Source organism: Carlito syrichta, unplaced genomic scaffold, assembly GCF_000164805.1.
Source record: "Carlito syrichta isolate Samal-C Ts95f unplaced genomic scaffold, Tarsius_syrichta-2.0.1 Scaffold301563, whole genome shotgun sequence".
Taxonomy (NCBI): Eukaryota; Metazoa; Chordata; class Mammalia; order Primates; family Tarsiidae; genus Carlito; species Carlito syrichta.
This window is the reverse complement of record NW_007245659.1, coordinates 39,834-49,317: the sequence shown is the minus strand read 5'-3', so window position 1 is coordinate 49,317 and position 9,484 is coordinate 39,834.

The following is a 9,484-nucleotide window of genomic DNA, read 5'->3' as shown; positions in this document are numbered from 1 at the left end:
ATAGTTTACCACCACTGTCTGTCCTTTTCTTTTAGTATTATGATAGATGTTCAAGGTCGTCCACTATATGAGTGAGAACATGTGATACTCATATCTTTGTTTCTGTGAGAGGTCACTCAGTATTATAGACTCTAGTTCCATCCAGGTTGCTGCAAAATTCATGATTTTGTTCTTTTTTATGGCTGCATAGTATTCTATCATGTATATGTACCACATTTTTTTAATCCAGTCCTCTTTTGATGGACAGCATGATTGGTTCCAGGTTCTTGCTATTGTGAACAATGCTGTGATAAGCATTCATGTGCAGGTATCTTTTTGATAGAGTGATTTGAGTTCTTCAGGGTATATTCCCAGTAGGGGGATTGCAGGGTTATATAGGAGGTTGATATTTAGAGCTTTTAGGAATCACCACACTGCTTCCCACAGAAGTTGCACTAGTTTACACACCCACCAACAGTGCAGTAGTTTTCCCTTTTCACCACATCCTCTCCAGCATCTGTTATCTTTTGTTATTGATAATTGCCATGCTGACTGGAGTTAGGTAGTATCTCAGTGTAGTTTTAGTTTGCATCTCCTTGATGATTAGTGAGGTTGAACGTTTCTTCATGTGTCTATTGGCCGCTTGGATGTCTTCCTTTAAGAAGTGTCTGTTCATATCTTTTTCCCACTTTATAATGGGGTTGTTTGTTTTTTCTTTTCAGTGCATTTGAGTTCTTTGTAATTAAATTTTTTAATAGTTAATAATACAAAATTTGACTATCACAGAGAAGTGGTATGACTTAGCATAGACCACAATAATCTATAAATGTCTATCTGCTAACTTCTGAATTGTTCTAATTTTAATTTGTTCCAAAATATCTACAAGGTCTAACATATCTGAGTAATTCTTTTATTAAATATCTCTTAAGTTCTAGTTTGGGCTCAAAATGAGCATTAAGTTCTTCTTGTGTATTTAATAGAGACTGAGTCAATGGAACATCAATGACTTCCCAATTTCTAAGCTTAATGTTTGCTTTTCAATCTTTATTCTATTTAGTCTTCAAGCAATGCATTGTATTGGCCAACACCTACCAAATAGATACTGTATTTCACTTTTACCTGTGGATAATACTCTCTCTTGAGTGTTTTTTTTTTTTCTTTTCTACTGTTTTTTCTTAAGTTGTTATATTTGTAGCTCCTACTCTTGTGTATCATACTTAAGAATTAATTCTCCCGAGGGCTATGTCACTCTACATCAAGCATTATTAACTTGAAGTCCCCAGGCCTCAGAGTTGTTCTTATAATTCAAGGTATCTATAAGCTTGGGTAAGAAAAAAATTAAAATTATACTTTTATTAACCAATAACTTAAATTTTGAATGTAGGCAAGAAACCACAAGAGTATTATAGGAGCCATATCTTTATTACCAATAGAAATTGAGTATCTTGATCTCACATTATAGGTATTATAGATAATATATTATTTATGCCCATCACTAGTTTAAAATTATAGTAGTCATAAATTATATGAAATTATAGTAGATTGTCCACAGAGCTCATTATTCAATTTGTTAGTAAAGAAGCAGATGTGTGATCATAACCCAAATATGTTTCCTAAATATGTTGATAATTATATGTTAATAAATTATTTTCTTTGGGACCCTTTATATTTAATTTGATACATTTAAATGATTTATCCAAGAAGAGGCTTTCAGAGACTTTTCTAGTCTATCAAAGATGTCAATAACACAGATAAGGTAAAGAAAGTTAAATCTTCCCTTGAGTTAGCTCATTGCTTCCAAGACTTCAGTAGTCACCAAAATGCAATTAATCTTTTAATATCTTCAATAAAGTCTTGAATTAGACCATCCAGAAGTCTCACAGGCATGTTAAATTCAACTTATTGCATGGTAGACTCTTTATTTGTCTATCATTCCCTTTTCCATCTTTCCCTTCAAAACTGAACTCTTCTGTAATGTATGTGTTTGGTCATATTGTTCACATCAATCTAATTTTGCAAACCCAAACCAAGTGATCACTTTGTGTTCCTCTGGCTTAAGAAAAAGAAAAAAAAAAACACATTTGACAATTTTGAGGAACAATCTGGGATTTGTATGTCAATTTTATTTTATCTTCACAACAACTCATACTAAAACAAAGTTACTGAGCCCTTAGTATTACTAAGCTGGAAGATTAATTCACATGAGTAGACTAGGTATTACTAAATGACAAAATCAGGATTCAAGCCCAATTTTGTCAAATTCAAAAGCTCACACTCTATCACATAGGAAGTCAATAGAGTTCATTATTGTTTTCTCCCCCAACTCAAGGAAACAGGATTCACACCTCTCTCATTCATTCATGTAATTTATTCTTCAAACAATCATTGATCTCCTCCTATCCACTAGAGCTAGTTGGGGACCCCAACCCCTGGACCAGGGACTGCTACCGGTCTGTGACCTGTTAGAAACTTGGCTGCACAGCAGGAAGTGATTGGAGGACTAGTGAGTTCTGCCTGCTGTCAGATCAGCAGCAGCATTAGATTCTCATAAGAGCATGAACACTACTGTGAGCTGCACATGCCAGAGATCTAGACTGTACGCTCCTAATGAGAATCTAATGCCTGATGATTTCCTCCCCCTCCCTATTCCCCATCCATGGAAAAATTGTCTCCATGAAACTAGTTCTTGATGCCAAAAACTTTGAGAACTGTGGTTCTAGAAAGCCTAAACTCTGTGTTAGGAGGAGAAATAAAGTTGAATGAGACATAATACCTATTCTCTTAATTTCTTTGCAATTTAAAGATCACCTTGGGCAAAGTGATTTCCAAAAATAGGAAGACACTAAATGCTACCTTGATACTTGGATAGTGTAATGATAGCAATACTAATTATTATTGTTAATACCAGCTGAAATAATAAAAATTAAGGATAGCTTCAAAGCAGTAATTACAGAGTTTCTCCTAAAATCTTGAATTTGTTTCCCAAACATATTCTTGTTTGCAAACATACTTCATTCAAAGTTCCTGCATTGTCACAGATAATAAATTTGCTTACAAATGTGTAGACTACTATGACAGAGACTGTATATTATTGTCAGTGATAGTCCAGGTTTCCATATTTTTCATTTTCTCCCTATGACTGAAACAAACAAAACTACCACACATTTGTAGGTTCTTGAGAATTTCTACCATAAGTGCTATGTCTATATTTAAATATTTGAAGTGTTTTCAGAATTACTTTAATTTTTCTAAAAATAATACTTGCTTATTGTTTCTCAAAACACATAAAATCAAGAAGAAAAAAGGAGCAGATCATCTAATATCTTAAATACAAATAAATATTAATAATGATATTATCATCCCAGGCATCTCTATCATATATACAAATAGAACAATACACCAATTGCAGGATATATAGAGATGGAAAATTAATCCTAAAAAATAGATTATTCATGACATTTTTAAAAACATAAATAAATAGTCTGTTTAAAAGAAATAGATTTTGGCCAGGCTCAGTGGCTCAGTTTGTAATCCCAGCACTTTGGGAGGCCAAGGCGAGTAGATTGCCTGAGCCCGCGGGTTTGAGACCATCCTGAGCAACTTGGTGAGACTTCGTCTCTACAATAAATAAAAAATTAACCAGGCATGGTAGCGTGCGTCTGTAGTTCCGGCTACTTGGAAGGCTGAGGTAGAAGGATCATTGGAGCCCAGCAGGTCAATGCTGGGGTGGCCGTGAGTGTGCCAATGCACTCCAGCCTATGCGGCAGAGTGAGACTGTAACTCAAAAAAAAAAAAAAAAGATGAAAGAAAGAAATAGATTTTGCCTTTCTTGGTAAATTTTAATTTCTCATTTCTTTTTCAGACAAAATGAACCTAATATAGATCAGAGTCTAGAGATGTATTTAATTACGCAATTGAGTAAAGAAAATCTGTTACAATTGGCTTATTTGACAGCATTAAATAGATATTGCAAAGTCATCCAGTAACACTAATTAAAGCAGAAAATATTATCATAAGGATGGCCCTCAGTAATTGGAAGGAAGGAAAACTCTTGCCCTTAGAAACAACCCAGAGAGCTTTTCCTTTTTTTTTTTTTTTTTTTGAGTTGGAGTCTCACTCTGTCGCCCAGACTGGAGTGCAGTGGCCGCTCCCAGCCACCGCAGCCTCGACCTGCTGGGCTCCGGCGATCCTTCCGTCTCAGCCTTCCAAGTAGCCGGAATTACAGGCATGCGCTACCATGCCGGGCGGATTTTTTTTTGTTTTTTGTTTTTGTAGAGATGAGGTCTCGCTGCCCAGGTGGGTCTCGAACCCACGGGCTCAGGCAATCCACTCACCTCAGTTTCCCAAAGGTGCGGGATTACAGGCTGAGCCACCGAGCCCGGCTTAGCTTTTCCATTTTATTAGTCACCTTCACTTTTACTTTTAGCCTTAATCTTGGTGGTGGGTCTTTCTCACTGTCTTCTATGTGGTTACTGTACAACCTAAGGTTATATCATTACAGGATCTATTTTCTCTTTGTGCTGCTAGATGCTGCCACTTGACAAGAATCTATCGCCTCACTTCACTTCCTCCTCCCTTCACAGTCATACAATTATCTGTCAGTTAAGATTGTATGTTTATCCAGGGACTGATCATTCACATATGAAGCAGTTGTGCATCTTCATACCTATGTAAATTACTTTCATACATTGTATGTCCACACCATGTCAAAGAGAAGCAGTTGCTCAGCATATGTAGTTTTAAACATTTTTAAATGTTTTGCATTCTTTATTTCATTAACTTACTAGCCTAAGAAAGAAAAGTTTTTGAAGTACATGAGATGTATTGCTTCTTTTCAGAAAATGAAGGAATTTAAAATGGGACAGTTGAATAATTTACTGGAAGGCACAGAATGAATTATAGGACAACTGGAGCCTGGAACCCAGTGCCTTGATTTCTAAAGCAGAACATTCTCCACTATATCAAGACACATACCTTGATTGATATTACCAGTGAGAATGAAAATATATTCTTCCCTCAGTTTCTTTGGTTCTGGGAATTTCCTCTAATACCAGTATCTGAGGATGCCCAAGTCTCTTATGTAAAATGGGGTATTACTTGCATATAGCTTACTCACATCTTCCTATATACTTTAAATAATCTCCAGATTATTTATGACATCTAATATAATGTAAATGTGCTATAAATGATTGTTATACTATATTATTTAAGAAATAATAACAAGAAAAAAATCTGTGCACGGTCAGTACAGACACAATCTTCTTTTCACCCCCGAATATTTTCCATTTAAAGTTGGTTGAATCGGTGAATGCAGAACTCACAGATATGAAGAACCAGTTGTATAGTAAAAAATTCACAAGAAAGTACATGGGAAATATTATTGCTTACTGCATTTTAGTATATATGAGCTAGAAATGTTATCACAAACTTATTCAAACTCCAACAGATTATGGTTGATTTGATTCCGGAAAGGCATTTTACTTGATTTCTTTTAATTCATTGCAGGCATTTCCTTTGAGAAAGCTCATTAACTGAACCAAAAATAGAAGAATAAGTTGTTCCATGCAATTTAGAACATCTGTAACTAGGTGCAATTTGTGTGTGTGTGTGTGTGTGTGTGTGTGTGTGTGTGTGTGTGTGTGTGCTTTATTCTTAATGAAACCAAATATAATTATGCCTGCTAGAAAAAGAATTTAGGGTAGGCAAATCGAGTATCTTAAGTTTGATTGACTACATTTTTATGTAAGGTTATATTTTTCTTCCTAAGTTAAGACACTAATTTTAGAGGCTTACATTTAGGTCAAAAGCTGAGCATTTTAAGTATCCATAACCGAGCAAATCATAGATCCTTAGTCCTAACTTCCAGTGATTAAGTGGTATTTGTCATTTCTGGGTATAAAAACTAGGCTTAGAAAAAATTTTAATGTAGGGAAATCATTCTAATGGAACCCCAACCTCCCTTTTCTTGGTTCTCTTGTTCAGCTCTTTATATATTCCAGGGCCTCTCTATTCATGGTCTGGTTCCCCTTCAAAATCCATTAAGGCCAAGTTATTATCCTCAAATGTGATGATGATTTATCTGAAAATAGGAACTATTGACTGACAGAATTCATTTTCCTCTTGAGTTCTATTCATTGTGATTGCTGTGTTGAACCAATATATGAGGTTCGAGTTGTTCCTCACAGCTGCTCCCTCTTTGGCACCTTCATACCTGACTTTACACACATTCTGTCAGCTGAAATCTAGAGTTGGGTTTCATGGGCTCAGAAGAATTGTCTTTGCATCATGATTTTGTTTCAGATTTATAATCCTTACTGAACTACAGACCATTCACTATAGCAGTTGAGGGGCCAATCCCTGGATTTTATATGTTGAATCCAGGGGTCTATAATGTCAAAGTGTGTGGCCTTGGCAGTGACTGGCCTTTCAATAATAGAAAGAAATTTTCAGCGGATCTAGCCCTTCTCAGCTGGGAATCTTTTTTAGAATACTGAAGCTCAGACTCCACTACCAGAGATTTGATTTAAACTTGTCTACAGTGGGCCCAGTCATAGGGAAATACTAAATGATCCTTAAATGACTCTTATTTCCAGCAAAGGTTAAGGTCCAGCAATATGACTTTGGTAATCATAGATACTCATCAGCATGCAGGAGAAAGGATGTCACAGGATTTCCCCAGGTAGAATCCATTTGCTTTACCTTTCAATAAAGATCACAGCATAACAAACACATGATAAGATAGATCTTATAACTATTGTATCTACAAATATTAGAAAAATAATTGATACCAGACATTCGGCTTAGGATTACTTAATTTTTGTGATGTTTAACTTCAAAATAGGAATATATATTCTTTCCATATATATGAAGGAAACCCTAAACCTCAGAATTTATTCATAAAAAATTGTGTATTTATTTTTACACTTCAATCACCTTCAAAGTACTCTCTCTCTATTTGATGCAATACATCTATTGAGAGGCTTTTTCCACCACTCAAAACAGTTTTTGAATTTGTCAATTTTAGCCTTTTAGTGCTTCTGCCATTTTTTGTTTTACCTCTTCCACATTGGCAAAACGTTTCCCTTTGAGGAATTTTTTTATCTAGGGAAAAAAACAAACAAAAAAAAGTCACTCAGAGCAAGATTAGAGGAACAGGGAGGGTAGGACACAGGGATCATTTTTGATTAAAACTGCTGAACACTGAGCGTGGTGTGGGCAGGTGTGCTCATAAATCATCCATCACAAAATGGGCAAATGCATTGAAAGAGTCTTCTAGCCAGGCTCGGTGGCTCAGCCTGTAATCCCGCGCCTTTGGGAGGCTGAGGTGAGTGGACTGCCTTAGCCCGCGGGTTCGAGACCCGCCTGGGCAGGCGAGACCTCATCTCTACAATAATATAAAAAAATTAGCCGGGCGTGGTAGCTCATGCCTGTAATTCTGGCTACTCGGAAGGCTGAGGCAGAAGGATCGCCTGAGCCCAGCAGGTCAAGACTGCGGTGGCCGGGAGCGGCCACTGCACTCCAGTCTGGGTGACAGAGTGAGACTCCAACTCAAAAAAAAAATAAAAAGAAAAAGAAAAAAAAAAGAAAGAATCTTCTAAAAAATTTGCTGAAGCTGAGCACACCCTCATACAATAACATTAGCTGATATACTGATTCTAATTAGTTGCTAAAACACTCACCTAGTGAGGGAAACCTGTCCTACAAAGGGCCTGCCCTCCAACTGTTTTTCTTTTTTTTGGTACTTCTCATATAACTATGGTTTGATTTATTCCTCTATAGTTAAGTAATAAGTTGACCTTAATGGCTCTGGTCTCTAGAACTCCATTACACTAAAGATAGAAACAGGACTACAAATATAATAATTTCAACTACAGGAAGTCCCCAATATACAAATGAGTTCGGTTCTGAGAACACACCCATAAGCCCATTTGTTGTAAGCTCAACAAAGTTAGCTTACATACCCAACTAACATGATTGGCTATAGAGTACTATATGTTTTTAACAGGTTAGACTAACACCCGGTGGAGAGAAATAATACACACAAAATGCACATGTGCATCATGAGCCTTTGTAACTTGAAATTTTGTATGTAGCGGACTTACTGTACTGTACTCGGGCCTTTATTTGTTTAAAGGGTAACTCTACTATCAACTAATGTGGGCTTGGGTGGTGTGGGCATAGTAATCATAATTTCTCAATAGTATCTGACTTCTATAGCTGAAAGGCAGTTTGAGAGATATAACTTAGACACTGAGATATTGGAATCATTGTCTGATGTCAGTAGTTTTGGAGACATTTGTCATATTCATCCTTTCTGGAGAAAAAGGAACTTAGTGTAGAGATTATATACACAGTGTATAGGAACAAAAACATAGTTAGACAAAACAAAAAGTTATTAAAAGAAACAAAAAAGTATTAAAAGAAAAACCCAACTATACTTACATTGAAGTTCTAAAAAAACTCACAAAATAAGCAAACAAATCTGAGTTTTTGAGATCTTAAGAATATTAGAAAGTGAAAGAATGAAAAAGATACCAAAGAACAGATTAAAAAGCAATTGGAAAATCAAGTTGTCATAAAATATCTTAGTTCCATTAGAGAGAGAGAGAGAGAAACTGTGTTGGAAAGAAAGGTGGAAGGTTAAACAAGCTTTCCCAGAGAAGAAAACTATTTTGTTAAAAAGATAATACATGTTTTAAAACCATTATCATTATATAATTATTCAGAGTCCAGTATATAAGGTGTATTAGTCCTATTTAATGTAGTGGAGTTATAAAATGTATAATTTAATTAGTTAATACAATCTTTAAGTAACTATAACCCATAGACCTTGGAAAAAAGCATTGCAAACTTTTCAAACTGAGATTAATTTTAGACAGCACGCTAATGCTAAATCTCTCCTACTTCCATCTCTAGTCTAATTGTACAATATTTCATGCCAAGCAGATATGGGCTTCTTTTTGGTAACATAAAGGAATATATAATGCCTACTGTTTTTAGTAATACAAAAATGCCTGTAAGACAAATGCCTGTGACCATGTGCAACACCTGACTGTCTTTGAAATATATTTAAAGGAAGTTCAGCTGGTAAGTATACAGTATTCATGGAGGAACTATAAAGTTTATATGTACTTTATAAAAATATTCATGTATATTTCTGCGTGATCTTCTCTTGGTGCTCCTCCCTTCAAGAAAAGAGAGCAAGTTTACTGATGTAGTCTTTAATATTGCTGTCACCCAGCATCTGAAGAATGGTTTAAAACTAGAGGAGGACTATAAAATAGTTACTATTACTCAGTAATGCCAGTGTCACACAAATGTTGACTATATTAAATATTAGCAACTGTCACAGATGAGTGTGCCTTTGACTACCCTCAGGGCATGGGTCTAGTGGGGGACTGCCTTTCACCAGACTCATAGTATTTGAATTCCAAATGACTGCTAAACAAGTTTTTCAAGGTAAAGTTTTAGAATCAGAATGAATTCTGCAGTTTAATAAATGCAC